A 7,509-nucleotide genomic window follows, 5' to 3' on the forward strand; every position below is an offset into this window, starting at 1 on the left:
TAAACCCCTGGTTAGATGCACTTTCTCCAAACAACAGGTTTTTAATAATTAATGGAAGTTTATCAGCTCATAAAGTGGGCTAGGCATTACATGGCAGAAACATGGCTCAGGAATATTGGACTAACTAAATTAAACAAAATGAAAGTATAAAATGACAACAAAAAGAAACTAGTAAGCACACTAAAATAACCACAACCAGTAAATAGAACCAAAGAACTAAACTGGGACTCCTGAAATGAAAGGGAGGTCCTAGATACTAATCAGTGAACCAGGCTGGGTTTGTTTATCCACAGTAAAGTTATGTGGTCACAGATAATGAATTGACTTCTGAGAAGACCATGTAAATTGTCAGGATTTGCAAGCAGACACGACTTTGCAATAACAGATTGGGTGAACTGAGTTTATATAGTTGAACATATGGGGGATAACTAAGCACTGCTGAGGTTAATAGTTAGGTGATCTAGATCGAACTAGGGGTTTGTGGGCAGTATAGTTTGTTTGGCTGAGTCAGACTAGAAAACATGACATAGATGAAGTGAAGGTTCAGGTCACAGTCTCCTCTGCTTTGAATTGGATCATGCTGGAGAATTTTTGGAGCGCCAGGAGCAAGAGCTGGAGTGTGATTACAGTGGTTTCAAAAGCAATAGGACAACCTTCTATATGTCCTTAGAGGGAACTCAAGAACACCAACATGATCCACCATTTACCAACTCTTCAAGATTACTCCAACCTGTACTTCTAGAGAAAAACTAATTACTTTTACTGTGTCCTGAGTTTCAACTAAATCTTTTGAGGGGCATTAACAGGGGTGTTTGTTTAACTTGACTCATGCAAATCTAAATCATAAGCATTCATTTTTGGATTTCTACCCAATTCCCTGGGTTTACTAAAAATAAATGTAAATAAAAACACCTATGTATATATACCTATACATTTTCTTTAATAACCTGATACCTGAGGCATTGTAAATCTGGTTCCCAAAACATTAAAGGCATACTAATTCACCTGAGCATATCTATGATTAAAATAGTATTTCTCATGTAAAATAGTATTTCTCATGTTCATTAACTAGGCTCACGAGGGCACAACTTAATAACTGAGACTGTCATGACTGGCTATCCAGCGTCCCTGTCTCCATGGTTTCCCTGTCTCGTGTCTTTGTTTTTGCATTACTTCCTTGTTTTGGTTCCGTTCCTTAGTTTTGTTTTCTCCGCCCCTCGTTAGCTGCACCTGTGTCTAGTTAAGGCCTCGTTACGCTGCGTATGTAAACCCTGCCTTTTCGCCTGTGTTTTCCCAGTCGCTGTAATTCTAGCTTCCGTGTTTTAAGTTTAGTCTCTGTATGTGTGATTCTTAGCCTGTTTGTAATTCCTAGTTGTTCGTGTTTCCTAGCCTGTTTGTTATCGTGTGCTTTTGTTTCATTTAGTTGATTATATATTCCCGGAATCTTCGTACCAGCTCACTGACCCTGGATTTGCCCTTAATAAATCTCACGCTTCTCCACACATGCACCCACCCCCTTACTGCTCAACGTTACAGAGACACTTTCATTAAACTGGCTTATGTATGATTACTGGGGTTTTTTGTATTGACATGACAGCATAAGAAAAAAAAAAAACAATTGAGAAGAGAAACATCATAAATTTATAAAGAGATAGAATCCAGATAATAATGTAATGGTTATACTAATTAGTTATACTAATTATTCAGGAATATGAGTAATAGTTGTCACTATGCATATTGAACCAAACTTCATATTGAGACAATTCATATGTATACATATATTTTGCATCAGTCTGATTGCAGGCACAAAGGTTAATTTGAGAAATTTAGACAGTAAAAAGATGATCTTGGGACTTCTACATTAGCTAGTTTCCATGATCATGCATAATCAGTCAACGTGTGGCTTCATGAATCGTGCTCTGGCATGAAACATTTCTTCAACACAAAAATGTCTGACATTTAGCTACATAACCATACATGAATCTTAACCATAGTTTCCATATTCAATTTATTTGCATTAGTAATAATTTTAATAATTGCCTATTATTTTTGTGTTAGCTAATTACAGGATATAATTAATATTAATTTAATATAACAGAACCATCAATTTCAGATAGACGTGTCAGATGGTTAAGGATATTGGAATGTGTGATCTTGTAACCACAATGATGCCAAGATTCCCAATTGCAAAACAGCAAGTTATATAGTGTGAAAAGTACAGCAATCTGATTACTTTGAAATTCATGTAGTGTGTCCGTGGCATAAACAGCTTGGTGAGGTCATTGCTATTTACAGCTGCCTGTATTTTCATCAGGCAAAAATAAAAATGAAATGGTCAGAAATTGTGTATATTTATGAAACATAAAATGATAAGATAGTTTTACAAATAATTTACTGCTTTCTGGAGGCTTGCATAGTTGACCATGGGTGCACAGCATCTATGACACCTATTTCACACAAGTTAGCGCTACCAGTAAACTATCCAGCTAACCAATTTCATGTCATCATTGCTAATGTAATGGTAATATATTGCGGCAATCCAGAGTGAAAACATAGTACCAAATAGTACAATATTATAATATGTAATCTTTTATATATAATGTTTTCTCAAAATAAATTCCAAAACAATTCTGTATAAAACTCATTAAAGTTAGGGTGTTTCATGTCCACTTTAAGTCTACAGTATTTACTCTTTCAGTCCATCCATAATACATTAATGCTTATAGTAGGCAACATTTAAACAGGTAAACACATGTTTATTTATTTTAACACACATGTATTTATGTTTTAACCCATGGCACATAGAAAAATGTTCACTTAGAAAAATAATTGCTATACTGCTATTAAAACATTTTTCTAGGTGTTAACTGGCCTAAAGCGATCCAAATTCTCCATATTACAGGACCTGTTTACAGAGGAGGACATTGACATTGTTAAATGGACAAATGGAATACTATCTCCTACAGAAATGGCAAGAAAGGAAATGCAAGTATACAGAAAGATGCCAACCCTACTGACTTAAAGTTATCCTGTAGCTTGGAGGTGGGAAAATAAAGTGTTGCCAATGTTGTCAGACTTTGCACTGAAGTATCCATGTACACTGACTTCTTATTCACCAGAATCCATCTTCTCCTAAATAAGTTATACTATCAGTCATCAGAATTTTAGAATGCAATATTGTAATCAATTCCCAATTATCTAATAATACCCAGAAATGTAATAAATGCTTGCACTTAACTCAGTCAGAAATGGAATAAAAACCAATAATGTAATAATTTCCCTAATAATGTAATACAATTATTGGGAATGTACTGTTTTCATGAGTTCCCTTTGTGTTAATATATTACTTAATATATTCAGTGACTCCAGTGAGTAGCTCTGTGTTTTATTTGTTTTTCCATATTTGTATAGGCAACAAACAAATTTGTATACTGGTGCGGAAGTTTTGCCAAATATCAGGCAGTACATGCAACATTGCTCCTGATTTTTCATGTGTTTTTGGACATTTTACTCAGAGGGCACATCCCTGTTCAGCAAACACAGATGCAGGCGGACACACAGACATGGACAGCATGCAGGAGCACTCATTAAACTACAACAGCACGGATTACGTACATCACTGCCCAGCATCCATATGGTGAACCTTCGCTCTTTAGGGAACAAAGGGGATGAGCTTTCACTGCTTAACAGAACAAACAAGGACTTTTCTCACTCCACTGTGCTGTGCTTAACCGAGACCTGGCTGAGTGGGATTATTCTGGACAGTGTGCTCCAGCTCCACAGTTTTCATATTCACAGATCACACCATGCTATAGAGATCTTAGGAAAAACAAAGGCCCCTCTAACAACTGCCTACTCCATCTTCTCCCAACATACAGGCAGAAACTCAAATGCACCAAACCTATTGTCAGTACTATGAAGAGGCAGACTAATGAGGCTAAAGATTTATGAGACTGGGGTGTGTTTGATGATGCTACAAGCAGCCTGGATGAATACACTGACACTGTGACATCCTACAACAGCTTTTGAGAGGACGTCTGTGCTCCCACCAGGACTCACATTAAATACAATAATGACAAGCCCTAGTTTAATGCCAAGCTGTTGCAACTTCATGGACCCCTCAGTCAACTTCCTTTTCAGATCAGTCATCAGTCATCAGTCTCGTACGTGACGGTGATGAGTCCGCTTACCGAAGGGTGGTGTACCAGGTTGTTCTCTGGAGCATCCACAATAACAATGGATGTGACAGTGGACTTCAGAAGAAGTTCCCCAACCCTGCCAACACTCACCATCCTTGACAGAACTTTGTCGGCAGTGGAATCCTTCAAGTTCCTTGGTATTACAATCACCAAAGACCTCAAGTGGGACAGCAACATCAGCTCCATCATCAAGAGAACCCAGCAGAGGATGTACTTCCTGGATCAGTTGAGGTTGAATCAGCTGAGTTCAACCTGTCCCAGGAGCTGATGGACCAGTTCTATGCTATCAACATAGAATCTGTCATCACCACATCCATTATAGTGTGGGGCAGCTCAGCCACCAAGCATGAAATCCATAGACTGCAGTGCATTATCAGGTCTGCAGAGAAGACTATTGATGTTAAGCTGTTGACACTGATAGACCTGCTCACTTCCAGAATCAAGAGGCAGGTGAAGAAAATCACAGCAGACCCATCACACCCAGGCCATCACCTGTTCCAGTGCCTACAATTTAGTTAAATGAGGATCACAACAACCCATCTACAGAGAAGCTTTTTTCCATATGCCATCAAATTCATGAACAGTTGAACACCACAATGCATATAAACTCCCCATAATATATATAATCACCACATCTTAACATTTTATCTTGATCTTGTCATAGTACTTCACATTGCACATTCTGCACATTTCTCCTCTACCTTTTACCTGCAAATGTACTTATTTATTTTACTTTATTACTCTACAACTTAATTTCCCAACCACTTCACTCAACACTCAACATTTGATGCATATGTAAGGTTCACAAGTATGACTGTGTGTGTATGCGTGTGTATGTGTGTGCATGTGAGTGTGGTGGAAACGTCTCTTGTTCTGTGTACAAGCAACTATGTGGGGTGAGCTACTGTAACCAAGAACAAATTCCTTGTATGAGTGAGCATACTTGGCCAATACAGCCTGATTCTGATTCTGATTATAGAATGGCTTTTCTTTTCTTAGGCACAGACCACAGCAAAATAAACTTCTTTATCATTTAATATCATTAAAATCTTTGAGTGTTGCTCTAGTGACAATTCTAAAATTCTGCACGTTCTAACAGACTGCAATGGAATAGTCCTTGTTTTGTTTTTTTTTGTTTTTTTAGTTGCACATTGTCTTATCTAGATAGAACACTGACACTTAAAAATCTAACTAAATGTCCTGCTAGCCAGTTTACTAATAAATCATTAACTGGGTTTGAGTGTTAAAATATTAATGGGAATTAGGTGAACACAGTATTGCCCCTTCTGATAGGTTTGACTTACACTGTAGCTGGACTTGGCTGCATTAGTGATTGTGGAAGTGGGGTGTTTGTTGTGATTATTTACTCACACCATGGCCGACTTGAAGAAAGTAGAGGATAAAAAAAGAAATCATTAGCCTTTGGGGAAATTGTTATATATTTTGTTCAAGGTTAAAAGCAGAGGCATTCAAAATTTAACAGCAGCAGTGCCACATTGATTTCATATGGGGAAATGTCTTGAATTAATAACCAGTGGTGACAAAATATCCCCTGCCTTGATTATTTGAACTAACTGAGGATCATTTCAGAGTCTTTTCAGTCCTTTAAATTCAGAGTTCATTTCCAACAGTTCTCCAGCCTGTCTGAAAGTATTTTATGGTTGACAGTGTTGAAGGTAGCACTGAGAACAGTGCTGATATTTCACCTGAATCATTATATTTTCAGTGTTTGATTGAAAGATATGATTTGCACTGTGATATTATAAGACAGGAGTGATGAGCTCAAAAAGCATTTTATTTGAAAAGGGCAAAACAAAGAAAAAGCAAGCCTTCGGTGAAGAATGCAGCAAGCTTAGCAAAGTTTCTAACCGGCAATTAGGGCTCATCAATGCAAAGTATGCTCAGGCACCTATGTTAACTCAGTTAACAAGAGTTTTCCTGTTCATATTTTGTAACTTCTTGAACTGACCCCATGATTGAAAACCTCAAACTGCTTGAACATTTACCTTTTGAACTTTCCATGCCCTAATCAGAAACAATGATTTATTTTAAGTTGCGAAGACACCTTAATGAGATACACCCAACCTATCCTAGTTATTTTGTGTATATATTGATGCATCTCCACTAATGTTCTGAACATGTTTCATGCTGTCCACTTAATTGGTAATGTTACTGTAGTTTGTAAATTCTCCCACATTGATACCATTTGGCAAACCCCTGACAGATTTAATTCCTTAAAATGGTTGGGTCTGATTAAGATAAACAAGATACTGATACTGTGTCTCTCATTTCTCTGCTGAAAGCACCAAAAGATATTTTAACCAGTGCACAGATTGTGAGCAGCTCTCACCAGTGTCACACTGTTGTTACTGAATCCAGAAATTAGATAGGCGTGCAGATGGTACTGACACTCAAATAAGAGCAATTATTGGAGGGAGTAATGCCCTTCCACCTGACCTGTGTAGGCAGCTGCTGTGTACACAAACACTCAACCACCCCACCCTCGTCATTGCTAATTATAGTAAAGGGTTATTTTAGTCCTAAAAAGCAAGGAAAATCTAACATCTCGACACAGACAGAAAATCACAATTAACAAATAATTCAGTGTCATCAAGATTATGCTATTTCACATCTGTCACTGCATTTTCATAGGTAATCTAGGTAACTGAAGACAACACCAATTTGACACATCCTGGGCCAATACTTCAACAGATCTTCCAAATGTCATACTGTTGAATGTGGCAAGTCAAATGCACAAGTAATCTAGTACATCTTAAGATGTGTGTATAATACATGCCAGGCAAAATGAAATGTACTGAATTGTCACCAATTAATAGCAAGTCTTACCTTCAATTTCACCTTGTGCTGGTCCAACACCAAATGATCTTGCTCTGTACTTGACAAGTTTCACAAAAACAAAGTCCAGCTATCCAGAAATCACCACAAGTAAAATGCTGAACACCAACATCTTAAGATCACTTTCTACTTGGTGCACAGTTGACTTTGTAATTTACAAGAAGAATATGGATACATGAGGAGTAGAAGTAAACAGCCTGTCATCAGTCAAACATTTGTCTGTGCAGTAGGGCCAGGTTATTTTTGGGCCATCACAGACCATGTGCCAGGGAAACAGCATCTCATTGGACAGGGTGAATTCTTCGCAAAGAGACTCCAGTCTAGATAACATGGTTACAGTGAAAAACATATGCAGAGTAACCCATTCTCATTCCCAACCTCTCATGTGGTAAAGCAGAACACTTTGGCATTAGTCTATATAAATTTATACCTCCTACATATTTCATATCAATCC

General features: G+C 37.5%; 1 protein-coding gene across 4 annotated transcripts in view; it reads right to left on the reverse strand.

Moving 5' to 3' along the window:
- Positions 1-7,295, reverse strand: part of mypn (myopalladin) — a 69,139-nt gene extending 61,844 nt beyond the window's left edge. For 3 of the 4 annotated variants that reach the window (XM_081724471.1, XM_035531413.2, XM_035531414.2), the window contains exon 1: positions 7,047-7,295. The gene's annotated coding sequence lies outside the window, so the exon portion shown is untranslated. The remainder of the gene's footprint in view (positions 1-7,046) is intronic. The other variant, XM_081724472.1, reaches the window with a different exon arrangement.
- Positions 7,296-7,509: the final 214 nt, after the last annotated feature.

Source organism: Electrophorus electricus, chromosome 12 (assembly GCF_041902795.1).
Source record: "Electrophorus electricus isolate QZ-2024a chromosome 12, ASM4190279v1, whole genome shotgun sequence".
Lineage (NCBI taxonomy): Eukaryota > Metazoa > Chordata > Actinopteri > Gymnotiformes > Gymnotidae > Electrophorus > Electrophorus electricus.